Source organism: Euleptes europaea, chromosome 3 (assembly GCF_029931775.1).
Source record: "Euleptes europaea isolate rEulEur1 chromosome 3, rEulEur1.hap1, whole genome shotgun sequence".
Lineage (NCBI taxonomy): Eukaryota > Metazoa > Chordata > Lepidosauria > Squamata > Sphaerodactylidae > Euleptes > Euleptes europaea.
This window is the reverse complement of record NC_079314.1, coordinates 81,530,462-81,546,714: the sequence shown is the minus strand read 5'-3', so window position 1 is coordinate 81,546,714 and position 16,253 is coordinate 81,530,462.

Sequence of the window (16,253 nt, the reverse complement as noted above, 5' to 3'; positions counted from 1 at the left end):
CATGGGCCTCACCACCTAAATATGGACTGCTCTTGGCTTCAGCAGCAAGAAATCCCCGGAGCAGGTGCCACATTAAGCCAGCTCTGCTAACATCTGTCCCCGATTCAAGGTCACTAAGCGTTAACATGGGCACGAGTTCGGATAACATAGCTCACAGCTCAGGGATGCAAGGAAATTCGTATGGCCTGGCACCATAAGCAGAGTGACCTCAAGAGTCCTTCTAGTCATAGGCCTGTTGCAGAGCAACTGAATTTTTCTCTGACATGGAGTCAGTTCACTTCGTCTATGGATAGCATACTTGTCTTTTAATAGTAATGTTAATTTATGCCTCATTTCCTTTCTGTTAATAACTGCCACCTACCTAAATTGGCAACTGCTGCATGCAGATATATTATAACTAGGGCAGTGCAAAAAAAAAAGGTAAATTTTGTGTTCGGGTTTATTGGGCCTGATTTTTTCAGTAAACCCGGAATACCAGTAAACATGGGTATTCGGTTTATTTCCAAGTTTACCGAAAACATTCGGGTCCAGTATAGTCCATCGGGATTTTTTGCAAAGCTCCTGAGAGGCATTTTTGGAGGTAACCAAATTTGCAGCATGGCTGCAAGGGACTCTCTTTAGACTCTCTTTGGTGAACATTGGGACAGGGGGGGTCAAATTTTATGGGCCTGCAAAGGGGTCACCCCCATCCTCCAGGCATTTGCGAGCCAAGCTGTCCATCGGTTTTCAAGTTCAGAAGCTTAGCGTTGCCAAGGACTGGTGGAAAGAGCTGACTGGCAGGCTTGCACCTCAAACTCTGGGGGCTCCCTTCATATTTGGGGCACATAGCATGATATCCATGCAAATGAGCTTCCAAACTGAAGAAAACAGCTTAAATGCAATAAAATAAGCCACAGAAAACACTTCTTTTGGTGGCAAATGACATCCTGTGAACAGTCCTTTATTATAGTAATCAAAAATCTGATTTCAAGAGATCGTCACAGTGTGGGGAAACAAAACGTCTACTCAGTGCAACCTTCAGTTTCGGGTTTATTTTTGTTTCGGGTATATTGATTTGCACAGCCCTGAATATAACCAAATGGATGGTCAAATATTCAGTAAATTGGAAGTAATTAAGGAGCAAGAATTATTCTATGCAGCATTGACTAAGGAACCAACAATTGCAATTTCTAGATGAAAGTTTTCTGAAAGAGTTGTATAAAAATTAGAGAAAACTTTGCAATATTTTAATATTTACATATAATGTATTTCCCAGACTTTTGGGCTGGGGTACTGACTTGTCACCGTCTCAATTTTTTAAAAGGTATTGGAGTACTATTGGCTCTTGATGAGCCATTTGCTGCTTTGTGTGGAGCTGCCAATCAAAGAGGGCTGGAGAAACTACTAGACTCTACATTTGCAAGGAGAAATGTAATGCATGGACTAGTAGCACATGGATTTGGTAATAAGCAATTCCTCATGACTATGGGGCCTTGCAGAACTGCCACTGCAAGCACAGGAATTATTGCTAACGGTATTCATTATAATTCATTCATTACATTTTTCTTGGATACAGAAGAAGTTAGGGCTATGCATGTAATGGAAAAATAGGCTATATGAACTAGTCCCAAAATTATATGCCGGTTATTTAATGTACATACTACCATTCCTATGCTAATTTTATTCATTCCTCCAAATCACAGCCTATCATTTTCCAGGATTAAAGGAATGGTGGGTGTAATCAAGACAAATGTATGTGTTTTTAAGGTCCATGGGCTCAGTAGCACACAAAATGCTTTGCATGTGGAAGGTCCCCTGATCAATCCCTGGCATCTCCAGTGGAAGGGGAATGAGAAAGATGTTTCCCTGATCTCTGACCTTAAAGAGTCACTAGCAGTCATAGCAGACAATAGAGTTGGTCTGATTCAATAAAGAGAAGCTTCCCTACACCAATAGGCCAGAGTGGATCAGATAATACTTCATGACCCTAGAAAAGGTTCAGGGCAGCTTTTGTCTGATCATTAATTAGGAAGCTGCTCCTTCTAAGCGATGGATCAATCTTGCTTCATTGTCTTATTCTGCCCTTTACTGCACAGAAACTGAATCCGGTAGAACTTGTGTGTAAATATTATATAGCCAACACTCTGAAATTGTGTGTTGGCTTCAGAATGATATCATATTTCAATCTATGCAGAACTTGTTCAAGTCCATGAGAAGAGACAATATCAACACATAAGGATCAAAACAGACAAAAATGGGCTTCTACATTTTTTGCCAGCAGTCAAATTGGCACAGAAAAAGAACATGGTAAGGAGTGTCAGCATTCAGCACAGAAACAAAATACTTGACTGGAAATATTTGCTGTCTTCTTGCAGCTTAATATACCTCCTCTTCTGTTCATCATTTTACAGTTTTCCATTATGTTCTGTATTACTAATTATTTACTTAGTTCTTTTTAATGGGAAACTTCTTTCTGATCTTTTCCTTACTTGCCTTTAAACGAAAATATAGGAATTTTGTTATTTCCATTTCAGATGAAGCTGAGTGATACTATTTTGCTTAAGGATATTCAGTGCATTAAAGATTGATGACAAATCTGAATGCAGAAGTCTTTATCCCACACATTATCCACTGCAGATATTATATTGCAAGAGAAAGTCCCTCAAGTATTTAGTTAAATGATTTACATGCCAAGCTTCAGCCTCCAGAATTCCAGGATGACCAGCAGTATATATACATTTATTTATGTAATTTATAGTCTGCCTTTCTCACTGAGACTCAAGGTACATTACACAATGTATGCCAATACAATTAGTAGGATGTGACATTTCATAAGCAATGTAATAGGACTGGGTTTTGCAGAAATCGGAAACTAAGGAGAAATCTGAACAGAGTATCAGTATTACACTCAGTGTGTTAAACAAGCAATAAATGGTATTACATTAGGGTTGCCAGCCCCCAGGTACTAGCAGGAGATCTCCTGCTATTACAACTGATCTCCTGCCGATAGAGATCAGTTCACCTGGAGAAAATGGCCACTTTGGCAATTGGACTCTATGGCATTGAAGTCCCTCCCCTCCCCAAACCACACCCTCCTCAGGCTCCACCCCAAAAACCTCCTGCTGATGGTGAAGAGGGACCTGGAAACCCTATATTACATAAGTAGAAATGAAATTAATTGAGAACAAGATAATACATACAGCAACGAATAATACATGCCATACACACTAGTAAAGTCCACAAACCCATTCCCTTCCTTGAGACATCTCCTGAATCATTCTGTTACAAGATAGTCCGTTAGTCTTTATTTTAAAGGCTGTCCTGAACAATTCTGTTTTACATTGTTTTCAAGGGTGGCCAACTGGATTGGGAAATTCCTGATGGAGCCTGGGAAGGGTGGGGTTTGGGGAAGAGGAGGACCTCAGCAGGGTAAAATGCAATGGAGTCCACCCTCCTAAGCAGCCATTTTCTTCAGGGGAACCGATCTCTATAGTCTGTAGATCTCCTGGCCCCACCTGGGGTTGGCAATGCTACAGTTTGTGGAAGGCCAGAACCACGGGAGCCTTCCTGATCTCCTCAGGCAGAACACTCCACAAGGTATGGGCAACTATTTCAATAAAACAATAGCATCAGTTGCAGCATGTCCCAAACCAGAAAATACTAAAAGGAATAAAAGCAGGACTGAGATAAACATTAATTCATTGTTCAAGTAGGGAACTGAATACAGAAAACAAATTTAATTTGTTTTTTTCAGGATTCAGTCTACAAGCCATGTAAATGTGAGGGCACATGTTTAAATTTTAAACCAGTGCATGCACATATATCTTAGTGACACTAATAGGCTTAATCATAAGTATGCCAGCATCAAGTGTTTTGTGGCTCATACTATAACTCTCCATTTCCTATTTACTGAGTTTGCTAACAGAACTGCTTTACCTCAGTCACGGAGCTTAACAGCTGATCGCTCTAGCCTGGTGCTGCTGTGAAACATGTGAGCTGTTTTGCTAACTAGGTTGCATGCATGCTCTCTGTTGGATACTAATAGCTGGCACATCAGGCTGCTTGCTGAACTCTGGCAGACAAATAGGAATATTTTTAGAAGGCTCTGACTTCTTGCCCCCTGTTGGGTGCACACCTTAATGTGGTGAGGGGGTTTGGGTGTGTCAGCGAAGCCGGGAGTGATGATGTAAGGGGTCTAGACTCAAAAGACTAAACTCCTAGCAGAGTCACTCAAGATGGAATGGTCACAGCTGAGACATCAGATGAAGATGCATCCACACACTTCAGGGATCAATGGCCACATCTGCAGAAGAGAGGCAGTTCCAGTGTGGTGTAGTGGTTAAGAGCAGTGGTTTGGAGCAGTGGAGTCTGATCTGGAGAACCAGGTTTGATTCCCCACTCCTCCACATGAGCGGTGGAGGCTAATCTGGTGAACTGGATTTGTTTCCCCACTCCTACACATGAAGCCAGCTTGGTGACCTTGGGCTAGTCACCACTCTCTTAGAGCTCTCTCAGCCTCACCTACCTCACAGGGTGTCTGTTGTGGGGAGGGGAAGGGAAGATGATTGTAAGCCAGTTTGAGTCTCCCTTAAGTGGTAGAGAAAGTCAGCATATAAAAACCAACTCTTCTTCTTCCGATGGCGATGGGGGGAGAGGAATCCTTGAAGGTTTTCAATCAGAAAATTACAAAGTGTTTTACTCAGGAAATAACAAAAACAGAAGAAACTGAGTTGCTTTAATAGTGACACAAGATGTGGCAAAGGCAGTCAGGAGCTATCATGCAAAGTCTGAACGAATAATATCAGACTTGAGGGAAAGCCTATCAACATAACCGTCATCAAAGTTTATGCCCCAACTACACATGCTGCTAATGTTGTCCCAGAATAAGGGCTGGGAGTGCGCATCGGCCTGTAAATGGGGCAGGTCAATGGAAGGATAATGCCCCCATGCCATGCCAGTGCCTTGCTGCTGCAATCAATAAAGTCGAGGCCATTTTTATTCAAACTTGGGTTGTTTGTGTCTTCTTTGCATGGGCTCATGAGTGCCTGAGGTACCCGCAGGCAATGTGGCCAGGTGTCCGGCCAGGGAGCGCTGTACACAACTAGGCACTAGGCTGGCAAAAAAAAAATCAAAAGAATTTTTTTTAAAAATTGTTCTGATAAGGAACACAATATAAGAGGCAGTAGAATTTTACATTTGTCTTTTGTCACTTTGTCACACTTGAATGTTGCAAAGAAACAGAAGCCACGTTAGGCATGTAAAGTTGACAAATACTCCACACAGATGGGAGCATTCATGGTGTGTGTGAGTCAAATATGCATAATGAAAGGATACACCCACTGCTGGGATGTCTACTATTGTTCACAGACGTGGTAGTGAGGGCTGCAGATTGTACATTCCAGGAACTGTGGAGGGCCAAACTTTTCAGCATTTGTAACTGCTAGTCTAACAGGGGTATAGTTATGGAGGCTTGCAGGGACCAGACCCCTTAGAGTAATCCAAGCTGCCCTTAATTTTCAGCTTTCCTCTTTAGTTGTCTTTTTTCAAATACATTATGAGTCAATCCATGCTGTTACAGGCTTATGAATAAACCTGTGGAGATAATATTCTGCCCAGTAATCAATACCAAGTTCACCTGGGCAGTCTTGATAGTGTTTGACCAATTAGTGCAAAAGTACAGTTACAACAAACCATGATCCATGGCAAAAGGAAGAGCATGATAATATTTCTGTGCTTCCAACTCTTCTCCATTCTTACTGTTGTTTCATTTGAGATCTGTTTAGGCCCACGGCATATATTTTTAACGTGAAAACCACCTCCGAAGCTGCAAGTTTCTCAGCATGGAAAAACAGCTTGTGGAAGGTGGGGCTTCCCAACAGAAAAATGCTCCAAAGGGACAGGATTAAGTAGCCCTTCCTCATATAGATTCCTGATGGTTTATGAGTTTTTGCTTATTATGAAGGACGACGTCATTCCATATGGGCTGAGTGTGGGTAATGGTGTCACACTCTGGCTAGCTAACCACTGTAATATGCTGAAAGCATTTGGAAAACACTTGTGAAATATTTTAATTAGTAAATTGATTATCCTAAGGAATAATTGGAAGTGGCACTTGCCAGGTTGTTTTGGGCAGAAAGCCACCAGCATTTAGCAGCTGCTGCTGTGAGCTTAAAAGAAGAAGAAAAAGTTCTGTCATGTATTTTGGGTGGGAAATCGTGCAAATAAGAATGTCGGAGTTTCACCATTTTTCCTCTATGCCAGACTTTGCCAAATGCTGGTTTGTTTGTTTGTTTGTTTTGCTTAAAACCATGACATTGGATACTGGCAACCAAGAAAAATAAATAGAAACAAAGTCCATAAAGAATTTAGAAAGAATACTTCATGACACCTGGGCTTCATGAAAACATACTCCATTTGGTTTCAGATATCTATTTTTGAGTTTTGAGCAAATAATGCACTTTTGGAGATTATCATTGTTTGTACTTATCTGAAATATTTATATGCCTAAGGCGGGTAAAAACAGTATTTTTAAAATCTGATAAATTAAAACAATGGATATTAAAAAAAAACATTAAAACACACCTTCTGCCCTAGACTTGCTATTTGCTCCCAGCAGCACTCACCCCAACCCCACCAGTATGCAATAGGGGGACAGGGGGGAAATGGGGGGGGCAGTATCCTGCAATATCACTTCCATCCATGTAACCAGAAGTGATGTCACTACATCATGGGAGGCTCTAGGATTCATAGGAGGCAAACCACTTCTGCTTCTTACTTACCTTGAAAGCCTCTTGACGGAGTCACCATAAATCAGCTTCAACTTGACACCACTGTAACCACACACACTCAGGGATTCAAGCCTAGTAGCACCTTAAATTTCTGGCAGGGTATGTGCTTTCATGAGTCTCAGCTCACTTCGGGATTCAGTCCTTGATCTGTAAGAATTGTGCTTTACTGGGCTAGTTCCTTATGGGGCTACTGCCCGAGAGATCTGCCAAGCCCCAATAGTGTTGCCAGGCAAGAGGGAACACTTGACTCAGACCTATTGTCAGCAGCAACAGGCATAGGCTAGTAGCTTTGACTTGGCCCTCAGCAGAGTGGGAGGAGGTTACGGGCAAATTTACACCTACTGTCATTCCCACTGTAGTCCAGTGGCTCCTGTGGAGACCTGCACTGTTTTAATATCCCATCCCCACCCCACCCCTTAATTTAAGGCACTATAGACCTTTTCCTCATCTTCAAAAACAATGAACCATACATGGGCATAGTAAATAATGTTACTAATTCTGTTTCGCAGTTCTTTATCCATAAATGAATCCTTTCCCGTTGCAAATGTGGTTTAGTTCATTAGAAACAGGGATGTTCAGGTTCCCACCGGTTTGGCTCACCAGCTGTTAGCTGGTTGTGAACAGCAAGCTGATTGTCTGATGATCAGTTCCCTGTGATCAGTTCCAGCCTGTTTGCCACATTATTTCTCAGTTATTCAAACAGTACTGTACAGTGGTGGTGTTTCATACGTATGCATTCTCACATGGCCCGAAGGCAGTTACCCCCATAGACCTGTTGTTGCAGCATGCTGCTTAACAACCAATGATCTAAATCATGAGCAAATTAATAAGTCTGCCAGCAACTATAAATGAATTTTCAATTATTTAATAAGCCTTACCCTTTGGTCTTTGAGTCTGTATGATCAATGTCATTTGCACTCGTGCATTTTCGCACAGCCTTATGGGAGACGTAGTTCTGCACTTGCAGCATTTGAGGACCTGCCCAGCTATACATGGACCACCTGTAGGGTTTATCTTGCCCACTGCACAAATGCAAAAGCCCCAGCAAGGCAAGGCAATGAAACTCCACCACAATGAGGAAATGACACTTGCAAAGCTGTTTGATAGCCACTCAAGGTGCTCGATGGACAGGCAAACAGATCAGTCATTCAGCTCACAAGTGATTGCAGTTGTTGAACAAGATACGGACTATCAAACATATACACTGCAAAATGTGCAGCTTCTCACGTTACAAATAACTATACAGTCTAGGATCTTGTAAGGAATTGTAGAAATAATTGGGAAATTCACCCGGCATAATAATGTAAGGCTGCTGAGCTCCATAGTAGATAAGGAGTTTTCTGCAGTCCATTGGTTTAGCACAGCTGCCATGTAGCGCTTTGGTCTAGGGCAAAGTGAATGGGAAGCACTTCATCTAGCCCTGAACCTGAACGAATTGTGCATAGGTAGGGTTATCCTTACCTCTCTCTGCTGCATGGGATAATTGCAGGGGGGATTTGGGTCATGCCATGTGTGCAGAGTTACCAAATCCAGGTTGGGGAATTCCTGGAGATTTGGGGATGTAGCCTGTGGAGGGAGGGGTTTAGGGAGGGGAGGGACCTCAGTGGGGTATAAGGCAATCAAGCCCAGCCTCCATTTTCCAGGGGAATGGATCTCTGTAACCTGGAAATCAGTTGTAATCCCGGGAGATCTCGAAGTCCCACCTGGAGGTTGGCAAGCCTAGGTGTTTGGTTCACAATGCCCCATCCCCCAACACTATTTACACAGATACATTCCAGGATACTAAGCTGTTAGGAGTTCTTTCCCCTTTGCAGCGGAAAGAGTCAAAAACCAGAAGAAGCATTTTCTCTAATCCTAATAAATTCACCAGACTCTTTTAGCTTCAAAGCAGTTCAAGCTCTTTACAGCTCGAAGCATTCTAGACCGAGAAAGGAGCTGTGCGCCTCCCTGCACTGAATCTCCCCTTCAGGATACTCTTTCCCGTTTAGAGGCTGGAGCAAGCCAACCTCACTTTTCCTGGCCATTACCCTTTTTATTTCTATTGACAGTTAATTGCTCTCTATGCTTCATGGTTCCTGGAGGACGAAGCCCCGAGCGATGAGTTACTGATTTAAAATTTACAAATGAATATTTTTTTCTGCATACTGGAAAATCCTGTGAGAATGCAGAAACCTCAGGCTTGCCTTTGAGAGGGCCATTTTCTGCTCTACTGATAAGTTTGCTATTAAAAGAGCTGGTGTCTTCTCCATCCTGCCATTTGGGGCTCCCACAGAAAACAGTCCTTTGTTCTTTTGTGATCCCTTTACGTGCAAGAAAAGCAGTCAGAGATAGCCACACATAAAGAAGCTTGAGCTTGATCCAAAATTTGCCTTGACAATACAGGTGATAAAACCACAGATCTTTTCTTTTCTCAGAACAACTACTGATCTTTTGTGCATCTTCCTGTTGCATTAAATTTATCCGGCTGAACTAGACAGAGGTTATTTCTTACTTCTGTCACTTAGTGCTTCGCTGCAAATCATGGCCTCCTCCTACTTAGCAACATTGCAGTGATGACCTGGGTTCCAAGGGCTGCTATTACCATTATAAAATGATCACTTTCACCCACAGAATACCATTAAACAGTATATTTCTGTCTTTATTCATGAATTTAATTGATATTCCCCACATGGAATTTTCACACAATCTGCTTATGTGTCTAAAATTGGTTCTAAAATTACATGGGGTCAGAGATCATCCTCCCCAGGCCATATGAACCCATGTCCCATGTAACTGAATGACTGTATAACCTCTCTAGGAATTCTTCAAGGAGAAGGGAGGGGCTTTGGCTCCATAGTAGAACATTTGCTTGGTGAGCAGGTTGCCAACCTGCAAGTACTAGCTAAAGATCTCCTGCTATTACAACTGATCTCCTGCTATTACAACTAATCTCCAGGGTTCACCTGAAGAAAATGGCAATTGGACTCTATGACATTGAAGCCCCTCCCCAAACCCCGCCCTCCTCAGGCTCTGCCCCAAAAACCTCCCGCCGGTGGTGAAGAGGGACTTAGCAACCCTAGCAGAAGGTCTCAGGTTCAATGCCCAGCATCTCCAATTAAAAAGCATCAGGAGGTAGGTGATGAGAAAGACTTCAGCTTGAATCTCTGGAGAGCCACGGCCAGTCTGATTTGACATTGACAATACTGACCTTGATAGACCAAGAGTCTGATTCAGTATAATGCAGTTTAATGTCTGACTCTCTCTTTGTTCCGCGTTTGGTTGGCTAGATGGTTTGTGGTCTGAAAGCAGCCATGCTTTGAAGTAGTTATGGTTTAAGATCAAACTTAGTTGCATTTTTGTAAATGGACTCCTTGATATTCTAGGAATGGCAGCTAATAAAAGCTGTATGTTATGCTTTCAGAGACATCAGAAAGCTACCTGGGGGACATTCTTCTCCATCAGCTGATATGTGGCAGATACAACACAAGCCATACCTGTCCTCCAGCAGATCTAAACTTTTCCATGTCTATGGTTTAGTAACACAGACAAATCGCTTCTGGTTCCTACTTAAAATGGAATAAGAAATCAATGTGGGCTTCTGACTGTCAACTCCAAGTCTCCTGTTTATTATATACCTGCAAACTGCTTAAAAAGGTAAAGGTAAAGGTCCCCTGTGCAAGCACCGGGTCATTCCTGACCCATGGGGTGATGTCACATCCCGACGTTTACAGCCCCCACAACAGTATTGTCAGCCTTACATCCTTGATTACTATCAAACAAAGGTGGTGGTGGTGGGGAAGGGGCAGGGCCCTCTCCAGGGCTGTTTTGGCCTTTCAAGGAGGATTCAAGAGGCCAGGATAGGTCCAGCAGCAACCACCAGATGACTTGCTGCCACCCAACTTGAATGACTCAACTAGGCCAGGCTGCTTGCTACTGTTCAACAGCAGCCACCACACAAAAGCCAGTGTGGTGTAGTGGTTAGAGTTTCAGGCTGGGATCTGGGAGACCCAAGTTCAAATTCTCATGCTGATATGGAAGCTCACTGGGTGATCTTGGGCAGTCACATAGTCTCAACCTAAGCTACCAAGCTGGATTGTCGTGGTGATAAAATGGAGGAGAGGAGAACATTTTAAGTTGCTTTGGGTCCCCATTGTGAAGAATGGCAGGGTATAAATTAGTGTCTCCAATTCTATGATCCGATTGGAGACAGGCATGATGAGAGTTGAAGCTAAAATTCATCTCATGTCCTTTTACATGTGGGCCAAACTAAATATACAAAAACCCGGCCTCCTTGCAATGATCAGTCTGGACGCATATCAGTCCAAATGGTCCGAGGAGGTGCAATTAAACCTAAGAAAACTAGGGTTTTCACCCCAGGATCTATTGACACTGAGTGGAGATCAGTTTTAAAAAGTAATAAGGCAGAGAGTGGAAGACACTGAGAGACAGCATGACTTCGCAAGGTCCCCTGGTTTCATAGCCTCACAGAAGTTCAGACACCTGATGACGGCAGTCCCATATCTGATGACACAGGAGGTGAACAAATTTAGAAGGGCTTTCACATTAGCCAGATGTGGAGCTTTGCCATCGGCCGTCCTAGAAGGCAGATATAAAAAAATTCCTCTTTCCGAGAGAGTCTGCCCATGCAATGGTGAAGAAATTGAGACCCATGAACCCGTCTTCTTATACTGCCCTCTCCATCATGAGTCTAGATCTAAGACTATTCAAGAAACTCTTAAGAAATAATATAGGGCTACCTGATAAAATCTGTATCCAACGACTACTGGAAGATAGTAACACACAAACTTCAAGACTTGTGGCCGAATTCTGTGCTGCTATCTATAAGGCCCGAAAGGATGTAATGTACAAATAGGTACAATCTGAATAGATAAATGTTTTAGAAGCTAGTTTGCTTACCTTTTTAGATATGGGATTTTAATGATATATTTTATTTTGCGGACTTTTCGATTGTCTGATATTGTTTTATTACAATTTATGTAGCTCTTGATTAGATGTTCAAGTCAAATGACCGTAAAATAAAGATTGATAGGGTATAAATGAAGTAAATAAATATATAACCTGGAGATTTGCATCCCTAGGTGGCTGGCACCATGTAAATGGGGTTGGACCAACCCAGTGCCTGGAACTGCACAGAATTTCCCCAAGAAGAGACTGCCAGGAGGAAGGAAGGAGGGAAATCTGAAGATGAGGGTTGCAGGTAAGGGTAGGGTTGCCAGGTCCCTCTTTACCACCAGCAGGAGGTTTTGGGGGCAGAGCCTGAGGAGGGCGGGGTTTGGGGAGGGGAGGGACTTCAATGCCATAGAGTCCAATTGCTATCGCTGCCATTTTTTCCCAGATGAACTGATCTCTATTGGCTGGAGATCAGTTGTAATAGCAGGAGATCTCCAGCTACTACCTGGAGGTTGGCAATCCTAAGGGTAAGTTGGCTAGTGGGTGGGAAGGAGAAAAGGAAGCAGGAAAAGGGGAGAGGCTAACAGGGGCTTTCAAGGAAGTGAAAGAGGAAATAGTTGGGGAAGGGAAAACGAGATGGCCCCCTAAAGTCCTTGTGGGGCCCCCACTTGTCTTTTTTATTTTTAAAACAGGAGCCTGGATTTTATCTGATCACCCCCCTCCCTCCAAGGTATAGTCACTTCACACAAAAAAGTGCTTCAATATAAAGATCAAATGGATTAACTGCATGTCTTATGGATACAGATTGCTGCTTCCCACACAGAATTTTCTTGAATTAACAACATGTGAAAAACAGCCCAGGGTTGCACCTGCTCATCCAACTTTTGACTTCCAGCTCGAATCGTAATGCTGAAATTGATGAGTCACACAGCCCCCAAAGTAGGCTGAGAAATGTGTTTAGAAATTGTGGGTTGCAGTTGGCACATAGCAGAATGCTGCTTCCCCAGACGTTCTCAAGTACTGATTTATTTCAACATGGGTAAACAAATGTACATAACATCACATAGGCTTCCAAGACAGATCAACAGGACTACTGTGAAATGTTGATTTGAATCAGTATTGAAACTACTACAAATCTAGTAGTGATGTAAGCAACCAACAGTTCAACCTAATCCCAGAGAAGAATGAACTGATTCTTGGGGGGCGGGAGGGGGTGGTCAAGGCTACAATATTTTCAAAGGTTAGCTTGGAAGCCAACAGCATAAAATAACTTAACTGGTATTTCTCTTGTTTTGCAGCCTTGAACTATGAGCTCCATTCTAGTCCCAAACTGATTTTGAGCTAAGGGGAAACCTGGTGAAATTCAAAATAGTTCATGAAGCTGGACTAGACCATCTATCAGTACATTCCAAATCTATAGGGTTGCCAGGTCCCTTTTTGTCACTGGCAGGAGGTTTTTGGGGTGGAGCCTGAGGAGGGCGGGGTTTGGGAAGGGGACAGACTTCAATGCCATAGTGTCCAATTGCCAAGGAGCCATTTTCTCCAGGTGAACTGCTCTCTATTGGCTGGAGATCTGTTGTAATAGCAGGAGATCTCCAGCTAGTACCTGGAGGTAGGCAACTTTATGAATTCTATTGTTATGACAGAAATAAGGACCAAGATTAGGGTTGCCAGCTCTGTGTTGGAAAATACCTGGAGACATGGGGGGCGGAGCCTGAGGAGGGTAGGGTTTGGAGAGGGGAGGGACTTCAATGCCATAGAGTCCAACTACCAAATCGGCCATTTTCTCCAGGCGAACTGATCTCTATCGGCTGGAGATCAGTTGTAATAGCAGTAAATCTCCAAATTGGTAACCCTAACCACCCCGAGGTTGGCAACCCTAACCAAGATCCAAAGCATCATGACTGAAAGACAAATAGCTGTTCTGCATGTGGCAGTACATGTGTGTGTGTGTGTGTGTTTCCCAATGAAACACACTTTTGCTGCTTTTAATCAGGAATGTCCATGGGAACCAAAGTATCCAACTCATCATCATTTATCTAATAATAAAGTGGCTGACCATTATTATGGTCATGAAAGCCATTAAATTTGCATGCATAAAACAAGAGGTCTCCATATATTAGGGGAACTCTCCAAATATGCAGGAGGGAGGGGAATTATCCATTAACCAAAACAAAAGAAAGCCAAAAACAGCCTGATGGGGACTGAATATATTCTAGAGGGCACTGGATCTTGAGAACAGCCAAGTGTTGGTGAAAGAAAGAAAAATGGGAGGAGGCCTGCTAAAGCCCCTGAGAGTTTGCAGAAACCTGTAGGGGGAGATTTGGGAGATGGGAGGGGATTTCCAAATTGTTCTCCCGTGCAATTCCTTACAGGCCCCAGATTGTTCCCTTGACAGCAAATTTGGCCTTCAGTAGCCTGGCTGAACATCAGTTAAAGAATGAAAAACAGGATGAGAAGACAAATTGGCACATTCAGGACTCTAAGAGCTCACGGTATCCTGGAATGGGAAATGGCATGCTTCTGCTGTTCCCTAATCCCCATCCCACCAGCCCAGGATGTTATAAACTCTGCAGGGCTCTCATCACTTCAGAGCAAAAACAGTCCTGGCACAGGGAATTCATTGTGATTGCAAGGAAAGCTTCTGCTGAAACTGAAAACTGAGCAAGCCCCTAACAATTTATAGTATCCTGGAGTAGGAGGGAGTTCTGGGAGTAGAGGGAGTTCTGATAGTGTTAGAAAACTGGGACTGAAGAATGAAATCATGGCAACCTTGACTCCCAATTTTCTACCACTATCAGAACTCCCTCTCCCAGGATAGATCAGTAGCATGCTGCTAACTTCCGGTACCTTCGCACATCTGCCCTCCCTATGCATTTTCACAGTTGTGGAGTCAGTTTATTCTCTTCAATGATGAGGAGGGTACTATCATCATCAATGGTGTCATTGGTAGCGTCAAAGCACACACACCCTGCCTTTTTTAAAGGCACTAAAAGATCCATATATCTATCAATATATAACAAGAGGCTTAATGGGTTCTCTGAATTCTCAGTTTTAATAAATCTCTAGTTTCTTCCCTTGTGGAGATACGCCTTTTTCCTTATAACTCCAGGATGGAAGGGACTACAGACTTACTTAAAAAAAATAAAAAAATAAAAAAAGCTGGGATCTCAGAGAACCTGCTAAGCCTGTTGTTAAAATGCATTAGTGATATATCAATATTTTGGTTTTTTTGTTTTTAATTATTTTTATTATTTTTTACAATTCAACAAGAATAAACATATCTCAACAATATATTCAGTTGTAACTGCTTGTAACAAAAAAAGTTCATTGCTATTACTGAGAATATGTTATCTATAATATTCAATGCTATCTGCTATATGTGACTTCCCCGCATCTTCTTCAGTCACTAATTCTACTGGTTAACACTTTTGCATTTCAAATTAATTTCTAATCCTTATTTTCTCTCATACAGACTTGCTTTAAGCTATCTATACTACTTCTATAAGCAATTTCAAGTCCTACCTAGTTATAATATTATCATCATTGTCTCTATATAACATTCTATTATTCTATAATAAAGGGATTAGATCAATACATAAACAAATTTTCCCATTAGAAATTCATCAAAGTAAATCCACCGTGGCTCCCTTACACCCCAAAAATAAGCATCATTTTAGCCATTATCTTGTTTTGGGAGGGGATCTGCCAGTCCTTCTTTATTTCCCAATCCCCACCCCCCGTTTTTCAATATAGTAGCTGCAATTCTGGCCTCTGAAAATGTAAAAGAAGATCCCAGTAATTGTATCCATTGGCTTCTTGTTAAAATTTCCAGCAGCTTCTTGGTAAAATCCTTCGTCATATCTCCCTCCATCGCTGGCTGCCAGGAAGTGTTTTCTTGGGATAATAATGTTCCTCCTGTCAGCAGTAACTCAGACAAGTAGATTGTAGAGGTATTGAGTTCTCTCATGTTGCTCTCTCTCATTGCCAGCTGGTCACTTGCAGCTACCTCTTTAAAAATAAATTGTTCTAATTCATTGTCATTTTTTCCAGATTTTATCACCATTTCCACATAGCATTCAATCGTCATCTCCTTAGTAGAATCTTTTTTTTCCATTGACATAATTGTTGTCATATCTTGGGTCTTCATATCGTGGATCTCCTCAATAATTGTGTCCAGTTTTCCATTAATTGATTTAAATAGGATATTCATCACCTCAGCTAGTTGAAATACTTGATGTGAGAGCGCTTGTTGTTTTTCAAAGACTAAATCTTGTTGCACTGCAAACATGTCCATTTGTTTGAGTAACATCTCTTCCATCCTCTTGTTTGACATATCTGCTTTTCTTATATAGAAGCAGGCTTTGTAATTTTCAAGATATCCTCAATTACGCTTCAAAGCAGCACAGATAAAGAAAAGAAAGTAGACAGGAAACTGCAGTATCATAGACCCTGCGTCGTCTCCTCTCGGTGGTTAAGTGGTAGGAACGATTTGATGGTTACACCGGGGAGATTCACTTCAAGTCTTCCAATCTGCCCTGTCTTTTCGATGGTAACAAAGCCCTTCTTATTATCTTCCGGTCTTAAGAGGCGACG